At 39.9% G+C, this 22043-nt stretch overlaps 1 protein-coding gene across 1 annotated transcript in view; it reads right to left on the reverse strand.

The window, feature by feature from the left end:
• The window catches only part of RhoGEF3 (Rho guanine nucleotide exchange factor 3), an 831957-nt gene extending 810237 nt beyond the window's left edge, over nucleotides 1–21720 (reverse strand). Inside the window, exon 1 of the mRNA XM_083115351.1 lies at nucleotides 21493–21720. The gene's annotated coding sequence lies outside the window, so the exon portion shown is untranslated. The remainder of the gene's footprint in view (nucleotides 1–21492) is intronic.
• Between the last annotated feature and the right edge of the window lie 323 nt (nucleotides 21721–22043).

Below are 22043 nucleotides of genomic sequence, written 5' to 3' on the forward strand. Positions count from 1 at the left end.
TGACAACTTCAGATACCTGGGATGTAAAGTAGTAACAGGAGCTGTAGTTAGGAAGCGAGAATAGCAATGGCAAAATAAGACTATTAGTACAGAAAGTCTTTGTGTGGAGTGTAGACTGGTATGATGCAAAAATCATACGAGAGAAAAAAGCTTCAGAATGTGGCTATGGCGAAGACGGGAGTGTGTGAAAAGGGCAGAAAGTAAGAAATGAAACTACTTGAAAGAGTTGTTGGAAAAAAGAACAATAATGGGAGTTATCAAGAAATGAAGAAATTGCTAGGACACTAAAAATATACTGCCTGTTAGAAGATGCATTGGAAGGAATGGCTAATGGAGAAAGAGTCCTGAGAAGAAGAAAATACCAGATGATAAATGATATTAAATTAACTGGATCCTACTCTGACATGAAGCGTAATGTGCAAGATCGGGTAATCTGGCGGAAGCTTGCAGAAAAAACTTGTCCATTCCGCAGAAAGCAAAGAATAAATGAAGGAACGAATGAACTATTATTATAACTACTTCTATTACTAATTGCCGATTTATCAATGGTCCCATATTATGATCTTTGAAGATCCATAACCAATATAATTTACAATTTAAAAGAGAAACGAGACTGGTAACTTGAATTACAATTTCACTCCGCTTTATTTCGGTTCTGTTGAATATAAACAATAATAGTAGAATAGGATATCTACAGATCTGTACAGTGAATGGTTTAGTCGTCAATATTCTTACTACGCTAGCTGAAATTTTTCTGTCTGCTAGATAGATACCTTGGTGTTGCATTTTAGTAAAATCGGTCAACAAGTTTCAACCAGTGTTGCCACAAGATTGGAAATTTCCCTTTTTTTCAGGGAACAAAAATTTGAACATATCAGGCTCAACAAATTATATTTGGTTCCTTGTTTCGTACTCACAATTTCTTTCCTGTTACTTCTTATTTATAACTCCATTGAGTACAAGCCTATATGTCTATGTACATTTCCATTTTGCTTCTTACACATCGCTTTTCTACCGCTTTGGTTAATAGTTACGATAAGGATGAATGGTGGACTTATGAAATTGGTAGTGGAACAAACACTATCTGGTTCGAACCTGGGACATTTGGCCTGGTAGCGATAAGGCTGACTGTAAACATGTATGTGACTGATTTATTTAAGATTCCATACATACGAATATGGGTAAACGATAATAATACAACAACAACTCCTACTAGTACTTATTATTATTATTTTGTTATTAATCTTATGATTTTTTCAGATGAACGGAAAAATTTGGCGAAAATGGGAAATTTTGATCCTTACAAAGGGAAATTGTGCCCTGAGGTTGTGGCAACACTGGTTTCAACATGGTGGACCCTATGCCTATTCTCTCTATATTGTGAGCTCCTAATTCTGTAAATTGAGAAATATTGACCTGAAGTTTTGTATAAAAGCTCTTCATTTGGAAAAAAATTAAACTGGTACAATACTTTCCAATACCGAATTCAACAGAGAAATGCGAATGCCTGTGTTAGTCTTTTCTAAGTTCTACGTTCCCCTTGGACTTTCAAAATCCCTTGCACCAAGTTTCCTACTTGCATCAGATTTCCAGCAGAACCTGATTTTCCCAAGGTGTAAAAAGTTGTCCAGATTATCACCTTACACGAACCAAAGATGATTTCACTCTACCCTCCAAACTATCGACCCTTCCACCACCTTGGGACATAATTTGCAAGTTTCGTCCTGACTCGATTATTTATCACGTCGGGTACAATATTACTCAGACTGCACATCAGTTCGAATTAGAAGCTCATTACAACAAAATCCCTCCCGAGTCTTGGTACTGGCAAACTGCCTCACCAGCTTAAAAAATGATTGATTGAATTGCCTTATTTTACTTCGCTTCTTGTATATATATTAGTAGAGTTTGGAATACCTAAGAAGCTTGTTAGTATGATAAAAATATGCACTAGTGAAACAGAAAGTAAAATTCGTGTGGGTTTTAATATGTCTGACAAATTTACAATTCATGATGGGTTAAAACAAGGAGATGCATTATCTCCATTGCTCTTTAATTTTGCCTTAGAATATGCTGTTAGGAAGGTAAAAGAAACTAAAGAAGGACTAAAATTAAATGGTGTGACTCAGTTGTTAGCATATGCAGATGATGTAGACTTATTAGGGGGATGATGTGAATACAATTAAGAATAATGCTAAAATATTTTTCAAAACTGCTAAAGAGATAGGTTTGGAAGTTAACAAAGAGAAAACTATATATATGCTTACAGGCCGAAACCAAGTGTTAGGTAATAATCAAAATCTAATTATTGATAACAACTCGTTTGAACCAGTTTCCAAATTCAAATACTTAGGAGTAATATTAACAAATGAAAATTATATTAAAGAGGAAATAAAAAGTAGGCTTAATTCAGGAAATGCATGTTACTTCTCTCTTCATAAACTTTTGTCTTCTCGTTTAATATCTAAGAAACTAAAAGTTAAAATATACAAAACAGTAATTTTGCCTGTAGTATTATATGGGTGTGAAACTTGGTCCCTTACATTGAAAGAGGAACATAAATTGAGAGTATTTGAAAATAAGATCCTTAGGAAAATCTTTGGACAACGTTGAGATGGACCTAAGGGAAATCGGTAGGGATGGAAAAGAGTATATAGAACTTGCTCAAGATAGGGACAGATGGAAGGCCTGTGTTGCTGCAGCCATGAACCTTCGGGTTTAAGAAGGCTAGGGAGTTAGTTAGTTATTGTGCCACTTTTGGCTAATTTGCGAAGATGAGGATGAATGATGATATGATGAAATTGATGAATTGACACTCACAAAAATCCATGCCCAGGTCAGGATTCGAACCCTGGACCCCTGGCGTCGTAGCGCGATGTGCTAACCACTCTGCCACGGGGGCCGGCACCAGCTTTATAAAAAGTGTATCATTAGAATATACGTTGATTTAACTTCAGCATTTGATACAGTTGAGCAAAAAAAATCTCTCGCAATGTACTATTTCTATCTCCATGATTCTCAGAGCCCAAAGCTAATATACCAAATGACCACCATATTCCAATTTTTCTTGAATCCTGACCCATTAAAGATTATCGATTGTATTTTATTGTTATAGGGTTGTTTTCAGCAGCTCGATACCAGCGTGCCTAGTGAAAACTGGTCTCTACTTTAGTTATGTTAATTTATACTAGTTGTAACTGCAGCGCGCTGTGACGTAATGGGTCCCGGGTTCGAATCCCGGTCTGGCCATGTGTGTTCTTTGCGAGTGTCCCTTCATCAATTTCATCAAATCATAATCCTAATCCTCTTCGCGATTAACCGAAGTGACAGAAGAGCGAAGTAAAATATACAAAATCAGTCAATAGTTGTAACTACGAGATATAACACTTTAACTCTGTTTTCACTATAGGCATTCGTTAAAACTAGTTGTAACTACTTAATGTTTCATGCCTCATTTTTGTATTATTATTTCCAAAGTATTTCGGGAACCAACAAAACAATCTTTCTAGGCCCGCACTTACTCACAACGGTTGAGGCTTGGAAGAAATTATATGTTCCAAATAGGGTTGCTTTCAGCTGGATGCAAACTAATATGATTTAAAACAGTGTTGTAAATCATTCTTTGTTGTTTCCGTTGTCTACGTAAACTATAGAAACTGGAAGCTAATGTAATGTACGCGCAGATTACGTGTAGAATTACGCCCTACGGCACATTACTGAGGAAATCTACCATTTCTATCGCCTTTTAACAAGAATATACCAAATTATGGACTAACTTGCAGCATAGAAATCGCTAGTGTCGAAAACATGGTCTCCAATAAGAGGCTTGTACGTACACTTTCTGGTGCAATATCACAGAAATAAAACTCTTGACGTTGGTTGTGTGCATTAAATTATTTTCTTTCTATTTTTATGTTAACGCAGAGGGTCCTGAAAGCCTGCCTGTCTCCCTACACAATTTTCACCCTCTAAATCATTCCTCAAGTGTTGTTGCGTCTGTCTGCAAGCACAATTCTTTCTAGGAAAAAACATATGTGGATTTATGGCACATAGATTAAGTTGAGCTTTGTTATGTCTTGTGCGTCTAATTTTACCAACCTTGTCTCTGCTAATTAATAGATTCTTGATGCAGAGTTATCTTGACAGCTAATCTACAATTGTAAATTTCATTTTATAAAGAAATGTTTTCCAATCTACACTCCTTTAAATTTTCTAGACTCCACGAGCCTGACCTGTTTTGCTCACAGATTTTGATCGAACGTTACGACTTTGATAGCTTTAAAGTCTGTGCGCAAAACTGCTTTTTTTTTTACTGCAAAACAAACACTTCTGTCAATCGAAGCTCGTGATCTTCGGTATAAATAAGGAGATTCACAGACCATTACATTCTAGTCCACCAATCAGGTTCATCCTCTATGCCTATCTAATGCTACCCTTCCAGCAAAAATACGTGTAGTCCACACACACACACACACACACACACACACAAACAAACACAACAGAAGTGAGAACGGCTTTGAGAACATTTTACATCTGACAACATCGCCTCATTTTTTTGTGCACAATCCTGTACATTGTGACAGCTTGTCAACGGCTTATCAGATACCACTGATAAAACAGGAAAAGTGTGCAAAATCCGGCTGTAGCCAAGACTCCCTCTCCTACTGATGTACAGATGGGAAGAAAGATGTTATATCGCCCAATTATATGACGCTTAAATGTTAAAAGTTCTCAGAAACAATCTAACTAAGAGGATTGTTGTATTAAAAAAAAATCTTGAGTATCTTAAAGTCTCTTTTTGTAACTTGTAACATAGAATTTAAGGAGGAAATTTTATGAAGAATGTTCCAAGTTTTCATCATTCTCTCATCCAGGGACAGAGTGACCGTCAGTAAAGATGACCGACATTAAATCTCAAAAGCTTGAAATGTACTCCAGATTAGGGATGGCCAAACGGATCTGGATCCGGATCCGAAAGTTCCGGATTTTTTGGATCCGGATCCGAGAGTTTCGTATCTCAATCCCATTATAATATTACCACACCTTAAAAGGTATTATGATCTTCGATTACAAAGAAATTTTTCATTAGTTAGTCCTACAAGAATTTTTTTCAAGTGTTGTTCCTAAAATACTTTGCTACGCATCGGCTAACACACTCGTGCACAAAAATAATCTTACTTGTTTAACATAAAATGTCAGAGGTGATTTTGTAAATGCCATTGAAACGAATATGTATTCATTCGAATGTATTGGAAATGAAAACATACATAAATGTGAGACATTCAATTCCAGGATGAAACCTTTAACACATATAACAAGATAGAAATGTTATACAAAAATTATACAATTGTTCTACAGTACCGTCTGACTACCATGCTAAAGGTCCCGGGTTCGATCCCCGGCCGGTTCAAATCCGGAAACTTTTCTAACGATGGAAACCGGCCCCGGCGTCCACCCAGCGTCGAATAACATGGGTACCTGGGGGGAAACCCTGGGGGGTAAAGGCGGTCAGGGGCGTGATGCTGATCACATCACCCCCACTCACGACCGGATCAAGAAAGTGTGGGGCGTTGCCCCCACACCCCCTATACGCCTTCATGGCGTGGTGCTATGCACAGGGGAGAATTTTACCTTTTATCTACAGTTACAGTTTTACAAATTAAAATAAAACATTATAATATATGCAGTGTTATATAATTACAAAGTGTAAGACTAACAAGGGAGGTTATCTAAGTGTCCCCCTCCGATTTCCATGAAACTTGGCAGGCGAATAGTGGGACCCAAAGGAAGAAATACGTGTTTTTTTGTTTCAGCTAAAAAACTGTTTTAGGGGGCAAAACCCCCTCAAATGTCAAGATGAGGACAAATTGATGTGAGGATCTGACCCCTGTGTCCCTCCGATTTCCATGATACTTGGCAGGTGTGTGTATAAACCGGGCCCAAATGAAGAAATACGTTTTTTTTTGTTTCGGCTAAAAAACTGTTTTAGGGGGCAACCCCCCCCCCTCAAATGTCAATATGAGGACAAATTTAAGTGTGCATTTGACCTATGTGTCCCCCTCAGATTTCCATGAAACTTGGCAGGTGTATAGTGGGGCCCAATGGAAGAAATACGTGTTTTTTTTGTTTCAGCTAAAAAACGGGTTTGCAGGGCAAAACCCACTCAATTGTCAAGATGAGGACAAATTGAAGTGGGGATCTGACCCCTGTGTCCCCCTCCGATATCCATGAAACTTGGCAGGTGTGTGTATAAACGGACACAAATGAAGAAATACGTGTTTATTTTGTTTGGGCTAAAAATCTGTTCTAGGGGGCAACCTCCCCTCAAATGTCAAGATGAGGACAAATTGAAGTGGGGATCTGACCCCTGTGTTCACTTCCGATTTCCATGAAACGTGGTAGGTGTATAGAGGGGTCCAAAGGAAGAAATACGTGTTTTTTTGTTTCAGCTAAAAACTGTTTTAGGGGGCAAAATCCCCTCAAATGGAAAGATGAGGACAAATTGAAGTAAGGATCTGACCCCTGTGTCCCCATCCGATTTTCATGAAACTTTGCAGGTGTATAGAGGGACCCAAAGGAAGAAATACGTGTTTTTTTGTTTCGGCTAAAAAACTGTTTTAGGGGGCAAAACCCGCCTCAAATATCAAGATGAGTACAAATTGACGTGGGGATCATCTGACCCCTGTGTCCCCCTCCGATTTCCATGGAATTTGACAGTTGTATAGAGAGGCCCTATGCCCCCTGTTTCTTCCAATGCCATATTCACGTGGTTTCGGGGTCAGATCCCCACTTCAATTTCTCATCATCTTGACATTTGAGGGGGGGCTCTATACACCTGGCAAGTTTCATGGAGATCGGAGGGGGAGACTTAGACCTCCCTTGTAAGTGTATTAATTAATTACAAATCGCGCACGCGGGTACACACACTATATATATATGTGTATGTATGTATATTATATATATATGTATATTAGCAGGTAACAATATGTTATAAGTAAAGCCCGGATTTTTATGTAATATCAACCCCTAAAATATGTACATAAATATGTAATAAAAATGTCTGAAATATGTAAAAAATATGTAAATTCATAATGAAATATGTACTATAAATATTTATTCCAAACGTTACTTCCTATTTTTGTTACATTTTTTCCTCACAAAGGGATATGTTTATTTCAAAAAGACTTACAAAAATTGAAGTTACAATATTACAATGCTTACATTAAGTATTTTTTATGTTCTTATAGAGCAAAAATATTAACCACAATTTGAATATTTTGAATATATTTAATATACAATGTCACCAGGTACCATTCAAAATGTTCAGTAGTAAATTTTCGTTGCCCAAACTTTTCACTCAAAAAGCACTTACAAAAATTCAGGTTACCTTTGATCTTGGGGCAGGCACTGTATTTAATTATTTAACTTACAATATGTTACCAGGTACATTTCCAAATGTTCAGAAGTAAATGTTTGTCGCCGATCAGATAATATGATCTTGTACGCAGAGAAACTTCTCTCCACGTCACAAGAAGTAACCGGAGCGTACTTCAGGAGGTGAATGTGGTCGGGAGAAATATCATTGGGAGGGTTAACTGTTTCACCATTGAGAGTGCGGCTCACTGTAAATAAGCTGACGTAACCTGGGTTTCTTTCAGTCACTGCGTCAAATTTTCTTCGAGCTTTCTCTCCCACATCTCCTCCAACATCAGACAGTTTCTTTCTTGCATCCTCATATATATCCATGGCTTCCAGGAGAGGAAGCCCAACAGTTTCAAGTTTTTTTTATGCTTGTATCAATCCAATCAAAATTGCTGTTTATGTATGCCATATCGCAAGCAAGTTTGGTGTCCTTGAAGAGATTTTGAGCAGTGCGTACCGATACAGCGGAGTCCGCCGAAAATGAGTCAAGCACAGATTTCACTTCAAAATGTTCGTTGTAAAACTTACTTGCCCGGATCCAAGTGACCCATCTAGTAAGAATAGGTTCCGGAGGAAGTGGTACACCTGGCAATTGTTCCTTGTAAACTTGCACACGTTGTGGTGCCTTCAGAAACACCTTTTTCGTGGAAGAAATAAGTTGGTTGACTTCCGGGAAATTGCTTCTCACCTCCTCAGCAAATGCGTTGGAGAGCATGTGCCAAGCAAGTAAAGTGGATCAAGTTAGGATAAAACACTTTAAGTGCCGTAGCAGCTTTTAACATGTATGACGCACTGTCTGTGAACATGAGAAGAACTCTCTCTTCTTGTACGCCATCCGGATACAACAATTTAAGACTGTCATTCACAAATCGTACTATGGTGGAATGATTAGTACGCTTTAGAACTTTGCATGCAATGAGATGTGGTGTAGATGGAGAATCAGCAATTAGCGTTCCAACAATGAAATTACTTACATACCGTCCCAAAGCATCAGTTGTTTCGTCGATGGAAATCCACACATAGGAACTGCCTACTTCTGCCCTAATTGATTCTAAAGTTTCTTTGTAGGAATGTGGAAGATATCGCTTTCGAAGGGTTGACTCGTCAGGAAGTTTACGGCCACAATATTTTTCCAGAAAATCCCGGAACTTCGGTACTTGAATTTTATACCAAGGGATGTTTGCTGCAATCATTGCTTCGAACATTTCCTTGTAAAACACACTGAATGAAGAATCCTCTTGCATCTGGGTTAGTAAAACTTGCTTCTTTTCACTCCGTAGTTGTTTGTTATTTACATGAAGTGAAGTGCGAACATGTTGATCTAATTGAGACTTCATAGTGCACCCAACTTTTTTATCGCACACTCGACAAAAAATAACTTTACCATCCGTAGTAAATGCATCATCGACTGCTATCCAAGATCGCAACTTTTGAGATAACGAGGAGGTAGGCGGAGCCATTCCAGCTTTCTACAGCTAAAACACTGTTTAAATACTGAGGCAAGCTCTTCTTAAAACTCCAATGTTTAAAATGAAAAGGCGACGAAATATATATACGAAATTCTACGGTTGAGTTAACAATACTTCATTCAAGATTTGTCGCCGCCGGCTGCAAAAATCAAAACGATCACAACAATGTACGGATGAAAGGTAAGTGCCTCTCAGCGTTGTACTTGCCGCCTTCCATTGTTGGTTGTCTTCGTTCACTGTGTGTTGCTTGCCGCTCCATGTTACAAACTGGAAACTGAAACACTGTCGAATCTTGATGTAATTGTTACGATGCGGCGAATCAACGAACTGCTATGTACGTACAACGAAGGCAAATCGCACTTTTAAGTTGCTATATTTTTTTAGACCTGGAAATGGGGAGTAGTAAGCCAAAAGTTCATTGGATTTTCCTCTTAAGGACTGTTTTATGTAAAAAATATTTCATATCTTAGGAATATGTACTATTTAGTAAAATATGTAAAAATATGTAATATAAAACTTCACTGTGACATCTCTACTGACGTAATTCGTCAATATATTTTAATTCCACGCTTGTACATATAAAGGAAAAAATATGTAATTACATAGAAATCCGGGCTTTAGTTATAAGCACATTCTTACTTTCCAAAGAAGCGCATGTGGGATGGCAAAACGGATCCGGGTCCGAAAATTCCGGATCCGGATCCAAAAGTACCGGATGCGGATCCGAAAATTCTGGATCCGGATTCGAAAGTACCGGATCCGGATCCGGATCCGAAAAATTTTAGGATCCGGAACCAACCGGATCCGGATTTCGGATCCGCTAGGATCCGGATCTGGCCATCCCTACTCCAGATCTCTTTGCTGTTGCTCTGATATTCTACAGTCCAAAATCAAGAGTTGTCTCCAAAGTCAGCATACCAAGGATTCCAAGTAAGATAATATTCTATCTAGTTTAGAAGTTGTGTTAGTAAGATAAAGTTGAGAGAATGCGCAGAAAACTCATTCTGTATAATCCGTCCCTCGCGCTACAAGTTCTGATTAGTCCCTGCAATACTGACAGAGCTAACTTGAAGTTCCTCTGAAAGCTTGCATCGCGCAAAAGTGACGAGAGCTGACTTTGAACCAGACAAACTGGGTAGGGAATATTAATAAAGCTCGATGTCATGCACTTCACCACTTCTGTCAAAAGATGAGGCGTTTCCCGTTCCTCAAATACAGCAGCTCGCTTGCAAGCAAAAGTGGCTTCAAATTTACTTCCTACAGGGGTTGCTGTTGCTGCATCAACAGTTGTTGTTTGGTCTTCCACTTGAAACAGAACCAAGTTGGTTTTGCGGAAAGCTAGTCGAAACGCCAGAGAATACGATAACCCAGCAGTTCCAAGCCCTGGGCAAAGAAGGAAGCGTGCTTGTTTGGAGTTGAGTACACGGATTTATAAAAAGCTTCCGCGCTGGCAAACAGATCCGGTACACAAGTTGAGATACTCAACTGCCGTTACATACTCTGGCATGAACCTCGCATGAGTTGCAAAGCTCATTTTGGTTCCGTGCATGAGAATCTCTCACTGCGATTCATCCATGAAATTCTACAGAAGCCCAGTCAAGTTCGCTACACTTTTTGACGTAAGGTGTAGTGCAAGGTGTCAAGCTGGTGCAAAGATACCGTGCTCGACCTAGTAGACGATAAGAGGTGTTCAAGCTCAAAATATTCATCAAATGCCTGTCTGCCGCTTTCATCGTTCATTTGATTGGTTAGAATCACTATACTATACCACTGGCATACGCAGGATTATATTTTTTTTCGGGAGGGGCTGGAATTGTATAGGTGGATGCTTTCAGTGGTGCCAACTTATGTGTGGGGACATAACGCACATAGGACCTATGTGTAGCGAAGAAATGGAACGTTTTTATCTAGATATTATTGAACTTCGGTAGCTTACATTATATGCACGCTACTGCATTATAGTGAGAAGTAACAGAAACTCGTTACTTTTCAAAGGTTTAGTACATACATACACATGGAACATTTTTGCTAGTAGCAGTTTGAAATAATTTTCGTCAGGACAAAAATTGTCACTTTCCAATTGATCAAGAGATTCCCCGACACCACGGTGTCGTCGTGTAATCAAAGGGTCCCGAGTTTGATTCACGGTGGAGGCACATCGAAGAGTGGTTTGAATTGCATTTTAAACAGTAGGTCCAGTGCCGGCTAGCCAATCGGATTTAATTTTGAGTTGACTTAGTTATTTAGCGTTCCTTTTCTGCCACTTTTGGCTAATCGCTACGATGAAGATGAGATTTGATGAAATTCCCCATTCCGGAATTCCAACCCTGTACCACTAGAATCGTAACGTGCTATGCTAACCACTCTGCCACGGAAGTCGGCTAAGCATCGTGTGGACTTAAACCTTAACCGATTAATGCTATATGTTTACATCTGTTAGAGAATCTGAATAATTTATCTCTCTCTTTTTCTGTCTGCAGAGAAAGCCTGCAAACCCACATTAACCCAACCTGGAAACGCTACTGGTCTGAACTAATCGTTCAGTCAGCACGCGAATCTTGCAAAATCACCATCTACGTCTGACGCCTTGGGAAACCATGTGAAACAGAGTTGCAAGCCAAGAAAAAAATGTGGAATCTAAAATTACATTGTGTTTTTTGCTCTTCCACTTACCGAAGCTTTTCAAGCAGAAGAGGAGCCAGAAGTACGTGTCACGCACTTCATCATGGGCGAAGGGCAAGAATCTTCTTTTCCGAAGGGGTCGGAGGGCTAAAACAGGAAATCTCAAGAGAAGAGAAGTTCTCTCATACGGAATGTCAATGAACCACACTTTCCTACTTCTTTCCACCTCGAGCGATACGAATTTTTCATTCAAAAGTTTGCATGTTTTCCACGAAGTACAAATTAACAGAAGTCGATATATATATATCTTCGAGACACGCTGTTTATTCATTTTTTTCTAGCTTCACCCCAGGTCAACAACAAACTACCTTCACTGAAATGTTATAACATTTCACATCAAGGTGAAAAACTTTCTTTCTAATCTTTTTATCCTTTCAGAACCCGTATCGACACCACGAACCCTCTGAAAACAAATATATCCATTAAACTGAATTATTCTATTCACAATATTTATATTTATGGAAATTAAGGATGGGTGGCCAAATACCAATTCAAATAACCGAAATCAAAATTATCCGAATTCGAGATTTGTTACTCTTGTTCTAGAATGCAGGATTCCATTCGCAGTTATCGAATTGAGGACTCGTCAGCAGATTCTTAATCCAGGATTCATTACCTGGATCTCGGATCCCGGATTAGTTACCGGAATCTCGAATAATTGATATGTTACTCGAACCTGCAATCCGGGATACTTAACCCGAACCTCGAATCCGGGATACTTTACCTGAATCTCGATTCCGGGATACTTTACCCGAATCTCCATTCCGGGTTACTTTATCCGAATCTCCATTCCGGGTTACTTTACCCGAATCTCCATTCCGGGTTACTTTACCCGAATCTCGATTCCGGGATACTTTACCCGAATCTCCATTCCGGGATACTTTACCCGAATCTCCATTCCGGGTTACTTTACCCGAATCTCCATTCCGGGTTACTTTACCCGAATCTCCATTCCGGGTTACTTTACCCGAATCTCCATTCCGGGTTACTTTACCCGAATCTCCATTCCGGGTTACTTTACCCGAATCTCCATTCCGGGTTACTTTACCCGAATCTTGATTCCGGGATACGTTACCTTAATCTCAAATCCAGGATTCGTTACGTGATTCTCGAATCCGAGATTCGTAACTCGGTTCAAGAATCCAAGACTCGTGGAAGAGGTTCTCACTCAAAATATCACTCGAGTCAGTTCCGAATTTACTACTACGTACGAGAGTCGAGAGCTACTGTTACTATCACGTGAAGATGAGTGACGTTAACTCTCGAAAGCTTTGAAATATATCCTGAACTGACCTGGCAAATATTCTGAGCAATCTCTTCATTCCAAATACACCTACTATATTTTCCTAAGTTTGCATCAACATTCTACCACTTTGAGTTAATCGCGGTGATGAGGATGAATTAAATTAAATGGGTGAATGACAAGGTAAGGAATGAAATCTGTGATGTGGAGATGACCACTCAACTTGTTCGGCCAACGAGGCGAAAGATTAATGGATGACAAGGCGGGGTCCACATCTACCTCCTCCATAAGCTCTGTACAAAAGCTGTTAGGGATGTACTTTAAGCTTATAGAATCCCCAACTTTATCTCCAATCAACCGTACCTGAATTTGCGCAAGTCTGATTGCAATGCCTCCATTGCAAAGGAATGTTTATCGTCCTACGCCACTCCTACGTTAAACTATCACGGATGCTGTCGCGTCTCGCATCGTGACTGTTATGTGCAATCAAGAGATTACCCATCCATTCTCTTCTTCCAACAGACACACACGCGTACAAACGCTCGCGTTCGGAGACTTCGTAAATCTCACGGGCGTGCACGCAACGGTTCCACGATTTCCTGCCACTTGCGTGCGTCTTGCGATGTCCAGGCAAGGGAAAAAACCTCACCTTCACAATTCTCTTTTCAATTAAGAAGGTAAGAGAGCTTACGGATACGAAGTTCCATTCCTTGCCTTTCGCAGAATCCACACTTGAACCACAAAATTGCCAAGATTCAAATCTCAATTCCCAGACAATTCAAGAGCTAAGACTGTACAGGTTCGGGACACTTGCACGAATCCTGCCCCAGATCAATCGACCTTGGCTGAATCACTATTTGGATTGTGACACTTGCACGGAAAGTAAGACGGCGCAGAGGGGGGGTCTGGGATTTTCTGGTTCCAGTGGAAACCATCGTCTTTCTTTTTCAGTACATTTTTGTTAAAATAGAAACAGTTTATTTGTATGTACATTATTTACAAATTTACATTTTCCAGGCGATTACTCCAATTTCTGAATATAAGCAATTGCTTTAAGAATTTTTTTTCACACTTGCGTTCCCTTCAAGTTTCCTCGGGGTGTCACTTATAATCTTATTAGTCCTAATTGCAGATTTCTTTCTTCTTTTGCCGTCCTGATTGAGAGTTATCCTATCGTAAGTGTGGCCATGGTATTCAGCGTCTTCTCTGAGTGTGTTCACTAACTTCCCAGATCAGCATGGATGAAGAAGAGTTGTCCGAACTCCGAACGCCTTACTTTAACTTTTGTATGTTCCATCAACAAAAAAAAAAAAAAAAAAAAAGACGATGTTAAGGCTTCCCTTTCTTTGGCGCTGGCAAACACAAGTACCCTGTCGTGAGGTCCACGTTGGTCATCGTGAAGAAGAAAATTTAGTGTTGGGCAGGTTCTAACATGCCTTTAAAGGGACTCTATAGAAAAAGGTGTGTAGCCAGAACGGAGCGAGCCGGGGCCGCGGTAGCGGTAGGGGGCGGTAGGTAAATTACCCCAGGGGCGGAGTCCGGAATTTTGTTTTTTTAGCTCTGAAAAAGAGACTGTTATATATCCATTGGTAAGGGTGCGGGTGGTGCTACGAAACTGACATGGCCGCAACAGACTTCCACCTCGCAACTTTAAACGACTGTATCTCCACTTTTTCCCCGCTCCAGAATTTTGTTTTTCACAATTTGCAGCACACAATCTTCGTAAGAAATAAAAAAAAAAATCCTGGCGGAATCGAGGGTGGAGAGTACAACTACTTCTGTATAGATTTTGGAGATTGAGTTTCCAAGGTTTCTGGCGAGGAACGAGTTTATTTTGCACTTCCGTGCAAGCGTCATCGTCGCAAATTAAACGGTCATGGATATTGACCTCTCCGTGCAACAGTCACTAAATTCACCTCCGTACAAATGTAACTACGGGCAAGACTGTACACCCAACGGCAAAATAAATCGTAGGCGAATTGTCCATCACCATTTTCAGTCAGTCTGTTTTCCACAATGTGACTGTTATTAATGGAAATAAAAACGTCAATAAGCATCTTGTTCTCGTCAACAGACTTATATATCTTAAAATAACATAGGAAGTAGGATAAAACAATGAAAATAGTGATTGACAATTTGCCCAGTATTAAATTTGCCGTTGGCTGTACCTCTTGCACACGGGTATCACTCGGTTTTTAAAATTGTCAAAGTTTTATTTAGGTCTACGTAATGCTCAGATGGGCTTCGCAGGACTAGGCATAGGGGCGTTGCTAAGGTGGGTGACGGGTGGGCTCTGGCACACCTCTAAATAGTTCTACCCCACCCTATGGCCAACACACTAGCGTCGTCGGCTTGTAATCAAGGGGTCCCGGGGTCGATACCCGATGGAGGCACTTAGTAGTCCAGATCCCACTCTAAACTGTAGGTCCAGTCTCGACTAGCCTTACTGTGCATAAAGTGAACTTGAAACACTAATTAAATCAAACCAACACATTAGCCTACATGAGAAATATTCGGAATTACATTACATTTGTAGTGGACTAAGAATCACACACACACACACACAAAGAACAATAAAATTGAACATCAAACAGTCTGATACAAGTTCATTTTATGCTCGGGTCCGAACCAGTGTGCAATCTGCTTTCACCGGGAATCGAACGCGGGTCCCCTTCATTACAAGGCGACAGAGCATCGGGGATGTCCTAACAAGGAATTAATAGGAAGGTGGATATTTAAGACAATGAGACAGAGATAGAAAGTGTCATAGAAACAGGATAAGCGAGAGACGGAAATATGGCTCCGGGTTCGAATCCCGGCCTGGGTATTCTTTGATTGTGTCCCTTCATCAATTTCATCGTCTTCACTCACGCTCATCGTCGCGAATAGCCAAAAAGTGGCAGAAAACGAGGCTATATAACACAAATCAATCAGAAGCAGTGGCGGCGGAAGGATTAATCTAGGGGTGCTGAGGAAGTGCGGAATAAAATTTAGGGGGTGTGATGTTGAAAACAAATAAAATATGGAACACCATTACATCAAATACCAATTAACCTTTAGTGAACTTCTATGAAAATATTCCAATGAAACTGAACACCGCTAGTGACGCTTGATTTTTGTTTGCTTTGTGCACAAAAACCATATATTTTGTAATTTGAAACGAAAACGTTTGTTTGAGTTTTGTTTTAAGTCCACTTTTATGTACATATAGGCGAATTGGGGCAGGGGCCAGGGGGTGCTCAGCCCCCCTGGAATTGCCGCCAGCCCCCTTGTCATTAGGTAAAACTATTTTGTGGAATTTGTTTGCAGTGAAGAGTGAAAATGTAGACAACAGATATTATTTTGCTCACAACTTTGGTGATGGATAAATTCACAGAGCATGAACAGCAGCTATTACATTCGTTCATCTTATTTATAAGAAGAAGTCTTATGTATTTAGGAGATTCTCTTCTCTAGACTTCAGAGAGTTCCTTCCCATGGGAGCTTCTTTATTTGTACCTTCGCTGTCTCTGTTGCGACCTCCCATTTATAGAGAAATCTGTGACTGACGTCATTATGCAAATTCCCTCTGCGTCAAAGGTCAACAGCTCCCAAGTTTTGGGAACGAAGGGGTGTTTTATTGTTTCAGGCCGGGGGGGGGGGGGGGTTGGAATGTACGCTAGACACTATGATTGAATATTGTCCATTTTTTATTGTGTGATTTCAGTAGCAGCCAATTAACACTTCAACCGATATTTTAAAAGATGTAGAAAATATGTAGTAAGCTATTTGTGTGATATTTCTAAACTTTATGTAACTTAATGAGCCCCCTCCCCCCACATAATTTATCTTCATTTAACACTGTTAAACTTTTGAAAATGGACTTGGTTTACAAAGCCCCCTGATAATCCGTGACCAACCCCTCCGAAGATCAATTCTAGCTACGGGCCTGAGTGGACATGCAGTTTAAAGTGGGGTCCGAACCACTATGTATCTCCGCTCGTTTCGAACCGGGACCCCTTGATTATAAGGCAACGACATTACCACTAGTCAATCAGGAAGACACGAACAAAGATTGATAAGGCAGGCCCAGGGGCGGCTCCAGGGGGGTGCGAAGGAGTGCATGCGCACCCCCTTCATTTTCTTCCGCACCCTTTTTCAAAACCTATGCAACAGTAACTCTTACAGTGTTATTTCATGCCATGAGCACCGAATGTTACTGAAGTGAGACCGCTGTTTTTGCCTCTGGAAAAAAATCCTTCAGCCTTCCATGTCATTGGCATCCCTTCAACAACCTGTTCCGTTCAATTTCTAAACATGTCGTTCTGCTAAAACCAAGCGAAAATGACGCTGGTATTTTTCAGTTTCATTAGCATATTATCATAGACGCTTACTAAAGTCTAAAAGTTGATTTGTATTTGCAGTGGTGGCGATTAGAGGGGTGTAGGAGGTAGAAGTCACACCCCGCACTGTGGCACATTAGTACTAAACCTTGTCTACCAAGGAAAGAAAACTGTCCTTATCACCCCCCCCCCCTTTCCGTTTTGGCACTCAATTGCCCCTACTGAGTATTTAATTTAGTGACTAAAATATTCATGCGTTTCATTTTTTCTTTATTTTCAACATCGCACCCCCTAAATTTTATTCCACACACCCACAGCACCCCTAGATGATTAATCCTGGCGCCGCCACTAATTGTGTCTTACAAAAGAAGAAACAATTCTTAATAACAATAATCCTGATCAGAAGGAAAGAGAAGTGAACAAAGAGGAACAGAGAAAGAAAGATGAAAAGGAAAATATATAGAAACAAAGAAGGAAGAAACTGAGGAAGGAAGGAATCAAAGGAAGGAAGAAAGAATAAAAGAGAGGCGAATAGAAAGAAAGAAAGAACGATAAGAAGAAAGACGAAAGAAGAAAGGTACAAAGAGAGGGGGAGAGATAGAGAAATGAAAGCAAGAATTGATAGATAAGTAGAGAAAGAAAGAACATTGAAAAGAAAGAGAAACAGAGAGATAAAGAAGTATAAAGAGAAAGGCATAGAGAAACAGAAGAAAGAAAAAGTTATGGAAAACAGAGAAAGAAAGAGAAAAATAAATAAACAGAGGAGGAAAGAGTGAGAATCAGAAATTAATCGAGCTCAGTGACTCTTGAAGTTTGGTGGTCTCTAGTCCTTGTGATCCATGTTCATGGACGTCCGGAAGCCCCCATCCCCCCTGGAAAATCAATGTTCACATAAAAATTATATATTTCACACATAATTTCATTTCAGTCACAGTAATTTATGTTTATTATAAGTGCGTTGAAGGAACATGATAGTTTCAGACTGAAACATTGTTCTTTGAGGGGGCATCACTATTATGGGAGAAAATATGCCTCCTTTGCATCCCACCCGAAAAAAAATACCTTGCTTGCCCTGCGGACGTCCAAGCCCACGTTGTAGCTACAGAGTCGAAATATTGAGAAATTTTCGAGGTATCTCGACTCTGGTAAATAATAGTATCACTTTGCCACGCACGAGTCTGAGTATTCGAGCTTCTCGTTCGAGATATAAGAAAGCTCGCACGCTGAAAGTGCCACCGTATGGATGGATGGATGGAGTTGGTGTTTTAAGTCACTTTATGCACAGTAAGGCTAACCGGGACTGGACCTACAGTTTAAAGTGGGATCCGAACCAGTATGTGCCTCCACCGGGTATCGAACCCGGAACCCTTTGATTACAAGGCGACGACACTACCACTGCGCCATCCGGGGGGCCCTGCCACTGTATGAACATGACTTTCCAGTCTGGTTCTTGATGCCTGTGCTCTCCGTCCCCTGGCTAAAACGGGAAAACACAACCCCAGCCTAAAGAGAGAACAAATCTTGATAATATCCATCCCCCTCTACCCCCCGGCACAAAGAAACTCACTGAGTAATCAGGAAATTGCTAAGCCCATGCGTAAATAACTGCAAATTTAGGCTTTTACAAGCGAGCCGCGAGGTGCCGAAACAAGCTCCTTTATTGTCTCACTTAAGGTTTATAAAATGCAAACCATGTTTTAAAAGCTACCTTTGAAACTGTCGATTCGATTTCGATGACGCGAACCAACCAATTGAACAGGCCGACATGATAACGCTTGCATTACTTCAACATAACAGTACAATATTTTACATAAAATATTTTACTTATACGCATGTATTTATAATCTGTATTCCTAAGGTGTGTTGGCCTGTATTGTGCAAACACCTAGTGAGGTAAAGTGGGCAACTAACATAATACCAAATACATTTCCAAAGCTATTTTCACTGTTTCACTTTTTGCTTTCAAGGAATGGAATTGTAAGAATTTCTCTCAGTTAAAAAATGTTTATAAATAATCGACATAATAGAGATATAATTGCAAATTATACCAATGCTGGGGCATTAGATTCGCATGGGATTAGCGAACACGCTATGTCTACATCGATATGTCTACCTATGGCGTGTTTGATCAGTCTAGAAATATTAATGTCACTATGAAACAATAAACTATAATCAGCAATTAGTTTGAAGTAAACGTATAGCGTTTTCAATTTGTTCTACTAAGACTTAAATGCAATATGTCTGTTATACGTTGTAGTGGCTCAAAAGATGAAAACGTATCAGTTTTCTTAAGTCTACTTTATTCACAGATAGGCTAATCGGGACTCAGGCACGTTTCTAGAAATATATTTCGGGTGGTCCGTACCAAGTGTCTCAAAATAATAATAATAATAATAATAATGTTTAAATTATAATTATATAATCAATTAAAATATTCAAATTAATTAATATATTTTTATTACAAGAATAGGTAAAAAGACGGTATAAGGCTAGTGGTATAACAGCACGTATTCGTTATCTAGTTTACGTGTAGTTAAGGTCGACAAAATCTGTAAAACAATATTTTAAAAAGTCCTGGCAAGGAAATTAACGTCAAATAGATAAAGAATTGAATTATTTATTGATTATCAAAAAAGGATATGTCGACTTGACGAAAAGTTTCTGGTAATATTTCATGCATAATAATTTATAAATAACAATACATCTTGCAGAAATCTTCTGGTATTGTCATTCATAGTCGTATGATACCAATATAATCCTTTCATTCCAATGAGTTTAGCGCAAATAAAAAAACTCTCGATTAAACAACAAGTACATTTTTATTATTTAATTTTAGTACTAAGTAAGGCTTTCGGGGTGTCCGGACCCCCGAGACCCCCTCTAAATACGTCCTTGACGGGAGTGAACCTAAACCTGGACAATTTAAAGTAAGATCCGAAGTAGGGTGATTCACCGGGACTCCTTGATCACAAGACGACGACGTTATACTGTGCGGTCGTGTCTGGCAGTCTGTGTCAATATCAACTACTAACAGCTTTGGGCTATTTTCAGCGTTGTCATGTGTATGCGCCTCATTGCCATAAAGCACAGGAAATAGTTGGAACAATTTGTGCAGAATGAAAATAAATCGCAGATTTCAGACCCCTTCCTTACAAGAACTGGCTTCTTTAGTGTCTGGAGTGGCGAACAGGTGCCACTTCACGCTTAGACAAGATTGGGAGGAAGATAACGATTGAGTTTCGTTATAATTACACTGTCGAATCCCCATTCCTGCTCCCCCTTAACTATGCACACATTGAAGGAAGAAGCACGTCAAAGTGCACAACTGTTATCAACACAGAGTAAGCTCATAGCGAATTTTATGCCTTGCCATTTTAAGAAATGACTGTATTTACATTGTCTTTACGTCGTTCCCTCGTATCTACATTGAGTTTCCCGTATCAAGGATTAGTAATCCGATACACACAGCAACCAACATTATGATGACCGTATAGTTTCAGTTCTGTTATAATACAGGTTCTTTTTTTCACTTACATTCGGTTAGTCGAGAGCGTAACGGGTAACGAAGACAGAAGTCCCAAGTTCGAACCCTGGTTAACGCATAGGTCCATTGGCGTAGCAATGTCTGGAATGTCTTTCCCCAGCAAACAAGAATAAATTACGCGTACATAAATAAAATAAACGTTTAGAGAAAATATGGATTTTTGTATGGTGAGCGCATACGAAATATGACCCTCTCCACGGAAAAGATATTCCCACCCCTGTGCCTCTCTACTCATTTATTTGACACCGTAACTAACGACTCACCCCCTTCATCTTGCGCACTCTTTTGACATCGTCGATTGTAAGTAACATCTCGTCCTTCTAAAAATAACAATTTTTAAAATAGTTATTTGTTGCATTGTTATAAATTTTGTTGCACTAAAAGGTCAGCGAGAGCTTCGTTGGCTTTGCGTTATTGGGGCGGGGAGAAGAAACTGGTGATTGAGCAAGTTGGAACTTGATCCCGAAACTCTTTCGGGGCGAGATGGTCAGCGTAATGTGACCAGGTTCGAACCCTAGCCAAGGGATTGTGTTCATCCAGTCATCTTGAGCGTCGCGATTAATTCAAGAGGTAAAACGTGACGTAAAAACCGACATAGGAAGAAAGAATAGAAACAAATTACATATGGTGGCGCGATATTCGTCGACCACTCAACGTGCTTGGCCATTGGGGTGGCACAATTAAGTTGCGTGCGTGAAGATCACGTAAATACACTCCTGCAAGAAGCAAGGGTTTTGAATGTCGCCTCTCAATCGTGTAAATTCAAAATGATTTAATAGAACACAATTACTTCCAAAATGTCACACTTACCTTTACATCTAGTGCATGTTGAAGCTTACGTTGTTTCCCGAAGCAATCCCAATACTAGCAGGCAGCTAAATTTCATGTATTTTGCACAGTAACAGCACTGATATCACTAAAAATGCACGCACTGAAAACACAACGTTGACGTTGAATGCACACACCCACTATAACAGCTGGAACAACCCGTCAAGATTTGAAACGACTGCACATTCATAAAACGGCACCCTGCGTCTCGCGAAGTCTCGCAAACAGTGGGATTCCGGATTTATTTACCTGCCTCTCTGCAAGGAAAGGGGGCGTTCCTGTCGTCTGTCGGCGCACGACCGTCTCGTTGGTGAATCCTCCCGCCGATAGATGGCAGCACGTTACATGTTCACTCCTGCTGCCTTGAATCGAATGCGGAAGGGTTCGTCCGTGATGTTCTCGAAAGAACACCTACTGTATATGCACGTCAAATACATCCACTGAAATTCCAATATAGCTTTCAAATCGTGTGCCAAACGCAACGAGAATTCAAATTTCACGTAATCTAGTATATAATTTTATAAGAATTGATC

The sequence above is a fragment of the Lepisma saccharinum genome, chromosome 30, assembly GCF_977018435.1.
Source record: "Lepisma saccharinum chromosome 30, izLepSacc3.1, whole genome shotgun sequence".
Taxonomy (NCBI): Eukaryota; Metazoa; Arthropoda; class Insecta; order Zygentoma; family Lepismatidae; genus Lepisma; species Lepisma saccharinum.